The 17,204-nt window shown below is 44.8% G+C and overlaps 1 long non-coding RNA gene across 1 annotated transcript; it reads right to left on the bottom strand.

The window, feature by feature from the left end:
- Window positions 1-233: 233 nt before the first annotated feature.
- Window positions 234-16,843, bottom strand: LOC133375378 (uncharacterized). Its single transcript, XR_009760193.1, has 3 exons — window positions 16,562-16,843; window positions 5,759-6,127; window positions 234-465 (listed from the first exon to the last, which is right to left on the bottom strand). It is a non-coding gene; the product is annotated as an uncharacterized LOC133375378 (long non-coding RNA).
- Between the last annotated feature and the right edge of the window lie 361 nt (window positions 16,844-17,204).

Below are 17,204 nucleotides of genomic sequence, written 5' to 3'. Positions count from 1 at the left end.
ACTGCCTCTCAGCCTCAGAGGAAGGCAATGGGAAACCCCCTCTGAATACTGCTTACCGTGAAAACCCTATAGGGTCATCATAAGTTGGAATCGACTTGAAGGCAGTCCATACTTCCATACTTCATAATAACCACAAACTCACCTTTGGGTGGTAATAGTTTTACAACCAGAGAATATTTTTTATAATAATTGGAAAAGAGAACGTGTAGAACAAATTCATTCCAACTCTGGGGTCTTTTGCATGTTTCAAGTTGTCATCCTCTTGTTTTTATTTAGATCAAGATGGATTCCAGGCTTCTGTATATCTTCCCATACAATCTGGACATTGCACAGTTTGTGGTAAGGCCTCAAGAAGGGATGGAAGTCCTTTTTACCCAAGGGCCACATTCCCTCAAGGGTAATATGCCAGGGGCCACATGCTGGCAGTGGGCAGAGCTGGAGCCAGTGGTAGGCTCTTTGAAGACTCTTTGAAAAAAAATTAAAGGTTTTGCTGAGACTTGTATTTCCTGCATATCTTATGATGCAGTCTTTACATTCCACAATTGGTAGCAAGGTCTAGGGAATTAGGGAACCACTCTAATGAAGGACGTTTCCACGACTCAGATGTATTTTCTTTCTTTCAAAATTCTGGAGCTAATAGGTTTGAAATTCACTGTGATTATTGCATTATCAGGTGTCAGCAGTCAGTGGATCTGGTGCCCTTGGGGACTGGTGGGGCGGAAGGCAGGGAGCCCAAGAGTAGGCGGAGCCAGAGCCAGTGACAGGCAGAGTCCACTAATTCTCATCTTGTCCCCCATCCTCCTCCCTGATGAGTTCTACAAGGGCAACACTGGGGCAGAGGAGGAGGAGGAAGGTGGCAGCCAGGGCCACCCCCTGGACTGGCTGTAAGCGAGAAGGGCAGGCAGGAGGAGTCTGGGTGAGGGCAGGCTGAGGCTGGTGGGGCAGAGCCCCATTTGCCCCAATGGAGCAGTCTCCCCTGAACACTGGCTGACCTGATACTTGAGAAGGCTGTCTCTCCTCCTTCCACCCCTGCACCCATTTTGGCTTTCCCCACCTTTTCCTCACCTCTCCTTGACCTTATCTCCCTCTAGACTCCCCTCACTCATATTAACTTATTCCAATGGATGCAGGATCCTTACCCCCGGCATTGAGAATTGGGCTGAAGACACACTTGTGGTTGTATTGGTTTCAGCACGTCTCCCAATTGTGTTTTGTGAAATGGGAGACACACGACATTAGTCAAACTCCACCCGTTTTTACTCCAAAACCTGGGAAATTGGAGATCGATTACATTTTACCTTGAAGTCAGTTTTGCACAGGCTTCAAAACTGATTGGTCATCAACCCCCATTGCCATTTCAGGTGTGTCCAATGGAAACACTTTGCAGTAGGCTCAGGCCAAGACATTAATTGGCCCAATACTTTGCTGTGAACAGTCCTAAAAGGTCTGACATCAGTAGTGGGGAAAGGAGATGTGTCCAGCCGTGGGCAAATACATTTCAAACTGCAGCCAGACAAGAGCAGTCTTGCTGCTTTTGAAACAGCTAGTGTGCACATAGCCCTAGATATTGCCATGATAATACCATTGCATATCCGTTGTCAGCACCGTCAAGTACTAAATGTTATTGCGTGTCAACAGTTAAATATTGCAAAACATCCATAGCCAGCTAATAAATAGGGAAATGACTGAGCTCTGGGGGTTAAATGGAGAATCCATTATTTATGTATTTATTATTTGATTTATATCCCGCCCTTCCTCCCAGCAGGAGCCCAGGGTGGCAAACAGAAACACTAAAAACACTTTAAAACATCATAAAAACAGATTATTTGGAGAATATATGAGTCCTTAAGAGAATATTGCCTCCCAAAATCTGCAAAGGAGAATTTTGATGAGAATATTTTTGGAACAAAATCATTCCAGCTCTACAGATGAGTGTGTGTAGTATGTGTTTTAAGTTGTCTCCTCATTATTTTGTTGTAGGTCAAGGTGGATCCCCGGCAGTTCCGTATTTTACTTTTCAGAGTCGATGGTAAGTCTTAGGATGGGCAGTAGGGATGGTTCCATCAGTTTTTCATGTATCCAATCTTAAATTCAGCTCTCCTCATTTCTGCAGCAATTTGTGATTTAAAAAAATCCTTATGAAAATTCTCCAGAATTTTAGTGCGAATTTATCCTAATAAACACATTTCTGTACTCTGTTTTGACTAACATTTGCAACAACATAAAAATCCCAGCAGAATGGGAGAGAGAGCCAGATGTTTCTCTTTGGCCCTCAGGAATTGAAATGAATGAAGGGAGGAGGGGAGGGAGGGGGTGTGGAGAGGGGAACGATTCACACACCCACCTAAAAGCATTGGAGCAAAGCATCTGCAAGCACTAGAGATCCGGAGTGAAGACATTTGTTCCTTCCCTTTTCATATTATCAGAGGATTGGCTTAGTACAGATATACAGCGGGAAAACTGTGATAGCTTCTGTTTGCCAGTAACGTCATGTGAACCGTGCAAATTAAAAGGGGATGTGAGTAGCACCAGACCCACAGTAAATCCCCGTGTAGATGAGCCCTATGTTTCATTTCGCATATTGTTTCAGAAACTGCAAATTTGATAATTTGGCTTGAAATACGAACTAAATTTAATTTCTCCTCCATCCCTAGTGGGCAGGGGTGATGAATCCATTAAGGTTTTTAAAAATGCCTGCCAACCCCCAATTGAATTGACTGCCACAGCCACCAGCATCAGGGAGGGGTAGATTGCAGCACTCTCTGCTCTGGTGTCCTAGGACGTTGCTGTCTTCTCTGGTCTAGCAATTTCCCTCCCCGCTGAGGAGCAAAAAGCAGGAAGGAGCGCTCCAATCTATTCTCAATGAGGAAGTAATTTTTTGTGGGGAGGGGAGAGAAAATCACAAGAGCAGGCCAGCGGGGGGGGGCAATGGAGGCTGATGCCTTTTGGTACTGATGGGACAGTTAATGGTAGGCAGAGCCAGGGTTCACAGTAGAAGAGCCAACCAGTCACAGTTTTTCTCCCCATCCGCCTTCCTTGCAAATACGCAGGATAGAAGGCTGCAGGCCTGTGCCCACTTACATGGGAGTAAGCCTCACTGAACTCAGTGGGGCTTGCATATACGTAGGGCTACATAGGATTGTTCTGCATGCACACACATAATGAATGAAAGCAGTCTTCTTTAAACAGTTGACAATTCAGTTCAATGTTGTCCCATCATGGTTCCTAAAATTGACCTCTTATATGGATTCACTGAAATACTACATTTTTAAAACAGTCCTTTTAACTTTGTGCATACACTCATTAAATAAAAGGTCAGTGCAAACAAACAGCCCTTCCAAACAGGCCAGTTTTGTTTGCAGCTACCTGGCAACAAGACAGAGGTTGACCCGCATCTCCCCTTTGACCCACACCAGCCAGGGCAGGCAGTGTGTGTGTGGAAAAACTTCCTCTTTGCTCTGCCTGCTCCCGGCTGGTGCAGCAAAGAGGCCCAGATCAGGCTGATTGCAAATAATGTGAAGGCAGCAAGGCTGGCTCTGGATCCAGATGATTCTGTTGTAGCCTAGCTCTGCCTACTCCCAAAATGCCCCATTTCAGGGGTTCCTGCTGATTATCACTGGTGGGGATACCGCTGGTGGTAAAGCCCATCTATCATTTGGGCAAGCACATTGGGGCACTCTTCACTGGCAAGGCTCCCCGTAGAACCAGGCAGGGCTGGATAGAGTGACACCTCTGCCTATACAACACCCCCCTCCACACAATGGATTGGGGGATTGAACTGCTCTGCCCATCAGATGTATTAATATATTCCATTTGGCTTTGGCTCCACCTACTTTTGCACTTCAGCCACACCCACTTTGGCATGTGGTCCTCAGATCAAAAAAAGAAATTTTGAAGAAACCTTTTAAGCAGTTTTTGTTTCAGTCCGAGAGATGTCCAAGAACCTCAAGTCTTCCCCTCTTTTCTTGTTGCAGGCCAAGATGGATCCATTGCATGTTTTACCATGCAATCAGGATGTTTCACTGTTGGTGGTAAGTCCTAAGGAGCTGCGGTCTTGGGCTTACTCCATTTTGTGGCATTTGCCAAGTCTTTGGCAGAATATTACTTGATGCTACTTGATATCCCGATAATCTTGAATTGTTTCTGTAGCTGACCAAGGCGGGCCCCACCATTAGACCTACCATTAGTAAGATGGCTTCCTCAGGCAGTAGATTTTGGCTGCCACAAAACTGAAATTCGTTTCAATGCTAGCCAGAACTAGAGACCTCCAATGTGCCTCATCTTGTCTCCTTTGTGTTTCCCCCCCACAGGGCATCTTATAATCTCCAAACAAACCTCAGATTTATTGGTAAGTATTCTGGAAATTAAAATGGCAGCTACACAACTACCTGGCCGAGTTTGGAAAGCTTTGGAGTGCTCCCTCCTCTGGAATGCTGTTGAAAGTGCTGCTGCCACCACCACTGCTACTCTCCACCAGATAGGCATGCCAGAGTTTGATGTGGATGAGGGGGTCCATCAGAGGTTACCTTGCCCAAGGCCCCTCAAACCTAGAGCCAGCCTTGGTGTGTATGCAGATCGAGGCGGGCTTCATTCTCAGTGGCCCCCACTGGGTTCCATCAGACGAAATAGTGTGATTGCAACCTAAGATATAGGTTGGAAGAGCATATAGGCCACATCCACACCATGCATTTATTCCACTTCACAGTCCTGGCTTCCTTCAAAGAATCCTGGGAGCTGTAGTTTGTGAAGGGTGCTGAGAGTTGTTAGGAAACCCCTATTCCCCTCACAGAGCTACAATTCCCAGAGTTCTCTGGGAAGAGGGATTCTGTTAAACCGCTCTGGCAATTGTAGCTCTATGAGGGGAACTGGGTTCTCCTAACAGCTCTCACCATCTTTCACAAGCTACACTTCTCAGGATTCTTTGGGCGAAGCCTGGACTGTATAAAGTGGAATAAATGAATAGCGTAAATATGGCCCATGTCTGGGAGAATCCGTGTGTGTGTTGCTGTGAACTCTTAGCGGGAAGTGTGGGATATAAATGCTATTTATAAGACTGGATTGAAATCTCCACCTTCTTCCTGTATATTCTCCCTCTGTGAAAATGTGGACTAGTTTTCTTTGGGGGCAAGGAGAGGAACCATTTCTCTGAATTTTTTGGGTTGAGGTTTACTATTTACTTTTCTGGGTCTCAAGAAGAAGTGCAGATGGCAGAAACCTGTGCGTTAATCCTCACCCCACTTCCCACCAGCCATACTTCCCAAGATGCTTTGGGGGCAACATGGTGTGGCATGATTTGGCGTTGCTGCCAAGGGTATTCCAGGAAGTGGGAGTAGTGGGAAGTTATGGAGAAGGACTGCCTTGTGCCACTGTGAGCGGCATGGGAATTTTGGCTGTGAGTGGCACAGGGAAAAACCCTGGTCAAGGTGTAAGGATCCATACACTAAGCCTCTGCCCCCTCCCCAGAATTATGGAGAAATCCACCCTGAATTTTGTGATGGGTTTGTTTTGCTCCCACCCACCCAAAGAACTTCTGAAAAATAATTTTTTGAAATTTTTGGCACAGCCCTAGCTTTCTGTTAACTTAAGCCTGCGATTCTATGCATATTTACTCAGATGTAAATCACACTGAACTCAATAGGGTTACTCCCACCCACGTATCCCACAGCAGACCCCAGATAAGGCTAACATAAAACTTAAAGTTATAACCAGTTAGAAGAAGTGGTCTTATATATCTTTTGGTATAAGCTCTCTTACTTACCCTATATGACTCTCTCGGATTGTACTTTTAGGAAGTTCTGCTCCTGTCCAGGCCGAGATCCGGTTAGAGATAAACTGAGCCCCTTCGGGAGAGCTTTTGGAAACCTTGGACCAGAGCAATGCCAATGAAGAATCAACTTTATGCTGAAATCAATGCTTTGCTTCTATTACTTGTTCAATCCACAATGTCTGAGGCTAAGCAAAGAGGAAAGCTGCAAGCACTTCTATGCAAAGTCTTTACCATTCTCCTTCCAAAACTCAGGGAACTCCAGGAGCAATAGAATCATGTAACGTTGCCTTATCGTTATTTTGATGGTTATTTCAGTCCATTCCAATTCAGTGGGATTTCCTCGAGTCCTGTATAAAAGGGCTTTTAGGGGGGGAAATAGAAATGAGACACATTATTTATCCCAATCCGGGTGCAGGTCTGGTTTGGGGACTACCTTAGTGGATGACTTGTGGAGGTGCATCCTTTTTGGACTTAGTGGATTCCATACCATTGGCCAAAGCGTCCTTCTTGGGCATCTGTCTGGAAGAGGAAATGGAAGGAAATAGGAAGCTACCTTATACCGAGTCATACCATTGGTCAATGTTGTCTACGGTACACTGACTGGCAGCGGCTCTCTGGGGTTTCATACAGGGAGTCATTCTCAACCTTACCTGGCGATGCCAGGACCAAACCTGGGACCTTCTGCATGCAAAGCAGCTGCTGTACCACTGAGCCGTGGTGGTTCCATCTGACAGATCCCAGAAGATGAGGCCCCGTGGCCAATGCCCTCGAGGTTCATTTGGGTTCCATACTGACCCCTGTACTATTTAACATCAACATGGAACCACTTGGAGAGGTCTTTTGGGGATTTGATCCCATGAACATGTTGACGACACACAGCTCTCCTTTTGCTTTCCATTCTATGCAAAGAAAGCTGTAAAGGTTCAGATTCTATGTTTGAGCACAGTGGTGGGATTGTGCGTTGGCTAACAAACAGACTTAATTCATACAAGACATACAAGACAGTTGGTCCGTAGGAAAGCTGATCCAGAATTAAGCATACAACCTACAGTGGATTGGATTGCACTCTCTTTGAAGTTTGGGGGGGGGGGTTTACAATTGGATCTGTCTTTCTGTTTGAAAATAATGAGTCAGAAAAATAAACTCTGGATGGGTTATGTGTGTATGTGCCCACTCCTCCCCCAACTCATATTTAGCAATAGACCAAAGCAAGCTCACATGTGGTCTTTCCACTAGGTGGAGACAGTATTCTGTATGTTCATGTGATGCAAATGGAGTGTGTTGTTGCCCAATTGTATGTCATGATCGCTGCTTTTTACAACCAAATCCCAGTGTTAATACACAGCCTGAACAACTGCAATGTAACATACTGAATTTGCGCTATTGTAGTTTCTATGAGTAAGTAAAATGATGTATGTTAATATTTATATCTTATATTCTCTACTTGCAAACGCTGGATTTTGCAACCCAGCCCCCCCCTTTATTGGGCTCTAAGAAAATTCTTGCTCTTAAAAGAGGAATTATTTTTCAAAAACCTTTATTGCTGGAACTTCTGCTGACCTCAGTGACCCAGAGATGGTGGTGGGTCTGTAGCAGTTCTTGGTCACTTAGATTCTGTTTTTCTATTGTGGTTTCTTTTTATATCTTTAAGCTCAGATGTGAATTTTCAGTGGACCTTAGTGTGTGTGCGGATAGATGCAATGTGGTTATAAATTTCTACATGCCAAGGTTGCTCCTTAGGATATATACCACTGGAATGTTACAAACACTTTATGTTGTCCTTCTCATCAAATAACCTGTTTCAACGTTTACCTTCTTGGAGGGGGGTTTACATCTGTGCCCTTTCATGGAAGGAGCATTAATACTGTGACAGAACACTTACGGGGCAACATTGCAAAATATAATCTTTTTGTCACATGCTTTTTCTTTACAAAAATAAAATGGTTCTCTCTTGCCAACCTTTGTTGTCCTGCACTTTTTTTCCTGCCAAGTTCTGTATTTCTCTCTTGGGCATTACTTGGTCTCTCTCTCAATTGACCTTAAGGCCACACAGTCCCTTCTCTCAGTCAAAGAGGGCCCAAACAGGTTCTCTGAATGACATGGGATTGGAACAGCAAGGACTCCCCGTGTTATCATCTCTTCTTTAGCCCACCATTAGCAAAGCTGATAGGATCTGTCGCAGAGCTTGGAAAAGTTACTTTTTTGAACTACAACTCCCATCAGCCCCAGCCAACATGGCCACTGGATTGGGCTGATGGGAGTTGTAGTTCAAAAAAGTAACTTTTCCAAGCTCTGCTCTGTGCAACACCAAATAACTTCTAAAATAAAGAGACAAATGAAAGACAAGCAGGCCTAGAAAAACACACCTGGATTCCCTACCCTTTACAATCCTGGTTTCTCTCCCCCCGCTTGCCCTCCCTAAGGATCCTGGGAGATGTAGTCAGCATAGTCAGACTAGCGCTAGAGGAGTCTCTGTTGCAACAGAAACAACTCAGATGTGTGGAAATTCGCCTATTTATTTATGTAGCAGCATCAGTGCATGATGCTCTGTCAGAATGGTGGGACATCTGTTTTGGCCCGAGGGCCACATTGCCTTCTGGGCAACCCTCGGGGGGCCATATGCTATGGTGAAGGGGCCAGAGGCAAATGTGGGCAGTGCAATGAATGTAAATGTTATTTGTGCAGCAGTTTCTACACGCACCCCTCTCTAACCTCCATCCAGGCAAGCAAGAGGCATTATCAGAGTTCAAGATCACATCCCAGCCAGACAAAAACACTGGAGGTGGGCCGATGAGGGGTGTGGCTGGGGAGGGGGTTTCATCTGGTGAAAGTCCAGAGGGCCAGACAGAGAGGCCTGGAGAGCCACATTTGCTCCCCAGCCTGAGGTTCTCCACCCTTACCTTACAGAGTACAAAAGAGAGCAGGTCCCCGCCCAGAGGAGCTTACAACCCACAATGCAATGCTGGGTAAACAGCGAAGGCAGCGGCGCCAAAGGTCAACAGGGAAGCAAGGCCTGGTTATTGCGGTTGCATATGCTTAGGCTTGGTTACAGGTGCAAAACCACCACCATGTGAGAGCCTCCTCATCTGGCCACAGCCTCCCCTCCTTGGCTCTGCCCTGCTTTTAAAAAGCTCGTATTGAAATCAAGGGGAGTCTCTCTCCCCACAAGCCTAACTGTTGAGGCGATGGTGGGAGAGGCTGTGTATGTGGGGGGTCAAAGCTGGGGAATGATGGGGTAGTGGCAGACAGGTAACCTTTTGCCCTCCTCTGTTGCGACTCCCCCTTACCTGCTGAAAACACAGTCACATTTAAGCTTGAAAAAACCCTCCTTTTGGCTCAAGCCTATGCCATGGGGGGGGGGAGGATATGTGCTTGTGCTAATTGTGTGTGCGTGTGTGTGTGTGTGTGTGAGAGAGAGAGAGAGACTGCTAAGTGGCTGTTTGTTTATGATTCAATTCTATGTCAGAGGCAGTATATACCATCTGCTTCTAAAGGCCAGTTGCTGGGAATCGCAGGTAGGGAGAGTGCTCTTGCACTCAGGTGCTCCTTGTGGGCTTCCCATTGAGGCAACTGGTTGGCCACTGTGAGAACAGGATGCTAGACTAGGTGGGCCACTGGCCTGATCCTGCAGGGCTCTTCTTATGGCGAGATGGTCCAAAGATCAGACTCCAAAGCATTAAAACCACAGAGTTCTGGCTCCTAGAGATGGCATCAGAGGGCATGAAAACTGCTGTGATGACCTCTTCCTAACTGGTGGGGAGGGTGGGATTGGAGGTCTGTTCTTGCTGTAGAATAGGTGCTGCATATTCCCAGAGAGAAGAGCTGCAAGTGGAAGACTTCACAGCGAGTTACAGCAAGGAAGGGAAGAGAGAAGCACCAAGAGAGGCAAGGAATCCATGGCTGGAGAGGGGAAAGAGGGCGTAAGGAGTGAGAGACGTCCCAGACCTACTCCTCCAAATCAGGAGGCTTGTGCCTATCTAGCTCCTTCCAATTATGCACAGTCGAATGTAGGGATGTAGCTCATTGGTGGAGTTCATGCTTTCCATGCAGAAAGTCTCATGTTCAGTCCTGGTCCTTCCAATTTAAAGCATAAGAAGGTACCAGGGGAAGAAGGTATCCAGCCCTGCTGGATCAGACCAAGAGGCAATTCTAGTATTCCTTTTCTCCTCTAGGATGCACTCCTTAACATGGTGAGGGGGTTTGAGAGCATCAAAGAAGCTGAGAACAATGCCGTCAGGAGTCTAGACCAAGAGGCTAGACTCCTAGCAGGGGCACCCAAGGTGAAATGGTCAAACCTGAGATACCAGACTAAAATGCAACCAGATTCAGAGGATGGCAATGGTAAACCACCTCGGAATGCCTCTTACCACGAAAACCCTATGAACAGAGTATCCAAAATGCAACACGAGATAGTGCTGGAAGATGAGACCCCCAGGACAGAAGGCACTCATCAACCTACTGGGGAAAAACAACAGACAAGTACGTATAGCACTATGACTAATGATGCAGCAGGGTCAAAGCTGAAAGGAAGCCCAGAGGCTGATGTGCACAGATGCAAAAGGAGAGTCCAGAGTTGTACAATGTACACAATAGGAATATGGAATGTGAGAAGCATGAACCAGGGAAAGTTAGAAATTGTCAAGCAAGAAATGGAACGTATCAACATTACCATACTTGGTGTGAGTGAATTAAATGGATGCAAATGGGACATTTTCAATCAGGCAGATAGAAAACATTTTATGCAGGAAATGAGAAATTAAGAAGAAATGGGGTTGCTTTAATAGTGAGAAGTGATGTAGCAAAAGCAATTAGGAACTATAACGCAAGGTCTGAGTGAGCTATATCAATGAGATTTAATGGGAAACCTATTAACATAACCATCACCCAAGTCTATGCTCCAACGGCAAATGAAGAAGAGGAGGAATTGGAGAGATTTTACACAGAAGTACAGGAAGAAATTCATCACACACCAGAACAAGATGTTCTGATAATCATGGGGGACTGGAATGCAAAAGTAGGGAACAGAGAAGAACTAGAAATTGTGGGGAAATGGGCTTAGGAGATAGAAATTAAGCAGGAGAAAGACTTATTGAATTCTGTGAAACCAATAATTTGTTTCTCGCCAACACATTTTTTGAGCGACCAAGAAGACAACTGTACACGTGGACATCACCAGATGGTCAAATTGATTCTATAATTCCTAAATTGATTCTATAATTGGTAGCAGAAGATGCGAAGTTCCATACTTTCTGCAAAAACAAGACTAGGAGCAGACTGCGGTACAGATCATGAACTGGTCGTATCGAAAATCAGAATAAAGCTAAAGAATGACAACAAAGCACTCATAATGCCAAAATACAATTTAAATAATATCCCAGAAGAATATAAAGAACAAATAAGGAACAGGTTTCAGGCTTTAAACTTAGTTGATAAAGAACCAGAAAAACTATGGATTGAAGTCAGAGACATTATCAGGGAAGAATGCAAAAAGAAAATACCTCTAGTTAAAAAGAGAAAAAGACCTCAATGGATAACTGACAAAGTTCTTAAAATGGTTAAAGAAAAGGGAGGGAAAAGCAAAAGGAGATAGAAACACGGTCAGAACCCTAAATGCAGTAATACAGTAACTAGTACGTAGGGACAAAGAGAACTATATAATAGTTATTGTATAGAAATAGAAGAGAACAACAAAAAAGGTAGAACAAGAGCCCTATTCCTAAAGATTAGAGAAATTAAAGGGAAATTAAAACCAAGAATAGGGATGTTGAATAATCAACAGGAAAACACACTGACTGACCGAGATAAAATAAAAGGAAGATGGAAGCAATACACTGAAGAACTATATAAAAGAGATGCAAGGATGACAGATTCATTCACCGAGGAACCGTATGATGAGGAACCAGAAATTTTAGGATATAAGGTGAAAGCTGCTCTTAAAATTCTTGGAAGAAACAAATCACCAGGAACAGATGGCATTCCAATAGAGTTGCTACAAGTTACTGAGACTGAATCTGTCCAAATTTTGACAAAAATGTGTCAACAAATATGGAAAATAAAACAATGGCCCTCAGAGGGGAAGCGTTCAATATACATCCCAATTCCAAAGAAAGGGGATCCCAGGGAAGGCAGTAATGATCAAACTTAATATCCCATGCAAGTAAAGTAATGCTCAAGATTCTACAACAAAGGCTCTTACCATGTATGGAGTGAGAAATGCCAGATGTCCAAGCTGGATTTAGAAAGGGAAGAGGTACCAAACATATGTTGGATAATGGAATGGCCCAAAGAATTTCAGAAGAAAATCACCCTGTGCTTTATAGATTACAGCAAAGCGTTCGGTTGGGTAGATCATGAAAAACTATGGAACGCTTTAAAAGAAATGGGGGTGCCACAGCATCTGATTGTCCTGATGCACAACCTATACTCTGGACAAGAGGCTACTGTAAGGACAGAATATGGAGAAACTGATTTGGTCCCAGTCAGAAAGGGTGTGAGACAGAGGTGTATTTTTTCACCCTATATGTTTAATCTATATGCAGAACATATCATACGGAAAGCAGGAAAGCGGAAAGATGAAGGAGGTGTGAAGATTGGAGGGAGTAAAGACTAAAGTAATGATAACAGGAGATTAATGTAACTTTAAAGTTGACAATGAGGACATTGAACTTGTCAAGGATTATCAATAGCTTGGCACAGTCATTAATCAAAATGGAGACAACAGTCAAGAAATCAAAAGGCGGTTGGACTGGTGAGGTCAGCTATGCAACCACTAGAAAAGGTTCTCAAATGCAAAGATGTATCACTGAATACTAAAGTCAGGATCATTCAGACCATGGTATTCCCATCTATATGGATGGAAGTGAAAGTTGGACAATGAAAAAAGCAGATAGGAGAAAAAATCAATTCATTTGAAATGTGGTGTTGGAGGAGAGCTTTGCGCATACCATGGACTGCGAAAAAGACAAACAATTGGGTGTTAGAACAAATTAAACCAGAACTGTCACTAGAAGCTAAAATGATGAAACTGAAGTTATCATACTTTAGACACATCATGAGAAGACATGATTCACTAGAAAAGACAATAATGCTGGGCAAAACAAAAGGGAGCAGAAAAAGAGGAAGGCCAAACAAGAGATGGATTGATTCCATCAAGGAAGCCACAGACGTGAATTTACCAGATCTGAACAGGGTGGTTCACGACAGATGCTGTTGGAGGTCGCTGATTCATAGGGTCGCCATACGTTGCAGTCGACTTGAAGGCCCATAACAACAACAACTACTGCCCCACATGCCCCTGTTGGTACATTTTGGTGGGTTGCCAACTTAGGGTGACCCTATGAAGAGGGTTCTCATGGTAAGCAGTATTCAGAGGTGGTTTACCATTGCCTTCCTCTTGGAGCCCTGTTAAGCCTATCAAAACCATCCCTATGTTCTGAGTGAGGGCAGGGCTCTTTCCTTGCAGGCCATACATACGTATATGGCAGCAAAGCATATTCTGGAAGCCGAGCAGTAGGACAGCAGCCTTACATTTTGCTTCTTTTATTTTCTTTATATTATGTCACTCCACTGGCTTGTGTCATGATCTGGTCTGAGACTTTGGCTTACTGGACCTCAAACAGCTCTGAGTGAGTAACTTGCTCCAACAAAGTTGGGAGCGGACTGAGGTATTTTGTGCCTCTGTCTCCAGACTGCCTCCTCCAGGTTCCACCCCGTTGTAGAGAACTCTGCAGAGCCTTAAAGGGCCAACCCTCTGGCATGAAGATGGGCACTCTTCCTCTGTTCCACAGTCTCTCTCTTGGACCACATTCACACCATACCTTTATTCAGGACTGGTGCCAAATGGTGGCCAGGTTGGGCCTTGGCCGAGGTCCCCTGAAGAACCCCTCCTTAGGGTGTGGGGGCAGCACTCCCCTTCTGTGATCCTTGGCAGGGTCGACTCCCGACCCTGCCGCAGATTGCAGAGATGGAGCTCCCAGCCCTTCCTATAGATTGCAGGCCTGCAGCGCCTGCCAACTCTACCTCCCTCCCTTTCTGTGAATGCCCTGCATGCTGTGTGTGCAGCTGCCATCAACCGAGATGGCAGCAGAGGCTTCTCTAAGGGGCTGATGCCCCTCCTGCCATCTTGATTGATGGTAGGCATGTGTGCCATCAATGAAGATGGCAGTAGAGGTATCAGCCCCTTAGAGAAGCCTCCACCGCCATCTTGGTTGATGGCAGTAACCTGCACGCCCAGTGTGCAGGGCATTCACAGAAAGAGACAAGAGGTAGGTGGAACAGTCCCACACGGTCTGTACGGGAGGGGGGGCTGGGAGCAGGGGGCCAGGGCAGGCTGTCACCGGCCCTGCCTTTATTTCACTATTATTCCACTTTAATCATGGTTTCTCCCAAAGAATCCTGGGAACTGTAGATTGTGAGGGGGGTGAGAGTTGTTAGGAGACCCCTATTCCCCTCACACAGCAACAACTCCCAGAGTTCCTTGGGAAGAGGGGTTGATTGTTGAACCACTCTGCTGGATCCCAGAGTCATGACAACTTGGACCGATTCGTGTGTAAGACTACAGAGTGTGAACGTCAGTGGACACAGAATGAGCCTGTTGTTTCAGTGTTGCCCTGGGCTGCTTTCGGGGAGAAGAATGCGATATAAATTTAATAATAAACAAGTGTCTATCTTTAGCTTTGCCTGCGTACACACCATATATTTAAGCCACATGGTTTCCCCCCCAACGATCCTGGGAACTGTAGTTTACCCATCACAGAGCTACAATTCCCAGCACCCTTAACAAACAACAGGTATGGTGTGACATGTTGTGTCTCCAGTTGGCCCTGCTCCAACTTCCCCCCCCCTCAGCCCCCTACCTACCTCCCCTACCAGTGCAGAGACCACCATTGCTATCTTATGGATAAAAAGAATTATTCTACTACCTCTGTATGTGTGTGTTTATTTTTAATGTTGTTTTAGACTACTTAGATGCGCAGCAGCCAAAGCCAGCACCTTGTAGGCGTTTTTTTAAAAAGCAACTGAAATGTAATTGTAGTGATTACTTTTGAGAAAAAGCAATCCGTTACTTTCAGAGCAAATGCAATTGTAACAGTAGTTACTACTTTTTTGGGCCATGTAATTGTAACTGTAATTTATTACTTTTTAAAATTAATCTTCCAAGCTCTGAGTATAAGGCAACTTAAATTCTCTCTGTGACATTAAGGAAGCTCAGCCAATGGCTGACACTTTAGGAAGAACTCAGCCCCAGTTTTAAACTATTACCCCAGATATTTCCCCCCTAGTTTAATTGCTATTTGATACATTCCTCTGCCCAGCTGCTTTTTTAACTTCAGCAACAAAGATGCCCGTCTGCATTACCATCTGTCTACAGCTTTTGATGTATTAACCTCTGCTCCTGAAGAGTTCCAGCTTTTCCTCAAAGCACCCTCCCCACCCCACAGTAATATAGCTGGTCTCTTCCAGATCTCATCCTGTTTATCTAAGTCTTTCGTTTATCTCAGAGTCACGGAACTGGAAGAAACCCAACTGCATTCCAAGCTGAAGCTGAGACAGGATATCATCTAGAGAATCCTCAAGAGAAGTCGCCAAGGAATGACAAGAGATTCTATCCACAAGCTCCCCTCCCCTCAGCTGCTTGGTCCGCAGCTGAGCGGGTCCTACAGGGTGCTTCCAGACAATGTGTTTATTCAGAATTCGTACTGATTTGTCTGTGAGGATGTTAGACGAGGTTGGCTATTTTGTGAGCATTCCTCCTGATTTGTCTGTGGGGAGGTTAGACAATGCGGGTTATTCGATGAGCATTTGTCCTGATTTGTCTCCGGGGAGGTTAGACAATGTCAGCTATTTGACAAGCATGTATTCTGATTTGTTTGTGGTGAGGGATGTTGTGTCAAAACAAGTGTTATCCAACACTTTCCAGTGCATCTGCCCATCACTTTCCTTATCACGAAAAGTCTGATCTTTTTACAAAGTGGGTTTGCTGCGCAAGTCTTCGCAATCAACTATAACCACACAACTTGAATTTGGCGGTATGTAACTGAATCCCACTCTGAAAACAGTGACTGTCTGGAAGTGCCTATAGCTATTTTTTATTTTGTTAACTTAAGAACATTTATAGACCGCTTAATAACACAATAAATAGTTTAAGCAGTCTACAAAAGAAGAGTATAAGCATTGATTTAAAAATGCAGATAAAACCAACATTGAAAAACAGGTAGATGTAATAAAGTTATAAAAAATATCGAGAAGATCAAGAGAATTTAAAAAGAAGCATACATAATAAAATTACATCCGTAATTTTTTGCCAAGGCAAAGAAGTTTTTAGCATGTGTCTAAAACATCACAGCAAAGGAGCTTGCCTGATGTTAACTCCTAGGGATAGCTTTGGATGGTGTCTAACGGGATTCCCCTCTCCTCCGAAAATGTGGTTCTCCCTATGCAAAGTGTGCAATAGGATCACTAACAAACTCCATCTAAAATGGAATATGGAGCTGTGCTACTGCAGAATCAGCTGCTATCAGCGGTATCTTTCATCAGGGGTTTTGTTCAGCAGAAATATCCTCCTCAATCCAATTAAACAAAATCAGCGTTGGAGAGAGTCTGAGGAAATCTTACATCCAGGAAGGGATATTTGGGACTGAAAATACAATATGCTACATGATCTTAAAGGGGCCCATGGGGCAACTAATCTGAGCAAAGCCATCGTGAGGTTGCACCTGTAATTCCAGCATCCATAGCACCAGTGGTGGCCGGTGCCCATTGAGACTGGTAGGGAGGCAGGCAGGGATACTTAACCGTAAGTGAAGCCAAAGCCAATGACAGGCAGAGATACTTCCTGATTGGTTGCTGTACGTGAGAAGGCAGGCAGGCAGGCAGGAGGTGGGCTGATGTAGGTGAGGCAGTGCCCCACTTTTCCTAGTGGACCATCCTCCGATGCTTAGCACTTCTAAATCCTTCTTCCTAGCTGGTCAGCTCCATCTTCATATATTTTGTTGCAATGCCTGCCCAGAAATCACGTGGAACTGCTTCCCCTTTTCTTTTCCTGCCTGGTGCTGCTTCCTTTGGCTTTTTGGGAGTTCCAGCAGTTCCCAGTGACTCTCCTTGCACTTTGACATTATTAAAAAGTAGGCAGCAATTGTGCTCTTGCAAAAATAGCTTTTCTAATTTTTGTTTTGTTTTGTTTTGGCACAGCTGTTTCTTGCATCTTTGAAATATTCTGAAGCTTCTTCAGGTTTTACGAAGAACCAAAAACCAATCCCATGACTGCCACCTACTGTGCTGCTTAGGCAATTGCCCGCAAGTTTCTTTAGTCTTGGGGTCACCAGCCACTGTGGTGTAGTGGTGAAGGTGCTGGACTACGACCTGGGAGACAAGGGTTTGAATCCCCACACAGCCATGAAGCTCACTGGGTGACTTTGGGCCAGTCACTCCTCCTCAG

This window comes from Rhineura floridana, unplaced genomic scaffold (genome assembly GCF_030035675.1).
Source record: "Rhineura floridana isolate rRhiFlo1 unplaced genomic scaffold, rRhiFlo1.hap2 scaffold_19, whole genome shotgun sequence".
NCBI classification, from domain to species: Eukaryota; Metazoa; Chordata; class Lepidosauria; order Squamata; family Rhineuridae; genus Rhineura; species Rhineura floridana.
Note: the sequence above shows the minus strand (reverse complement) of the source record. Positions and strands in the feature narration are given on the sequence as shown.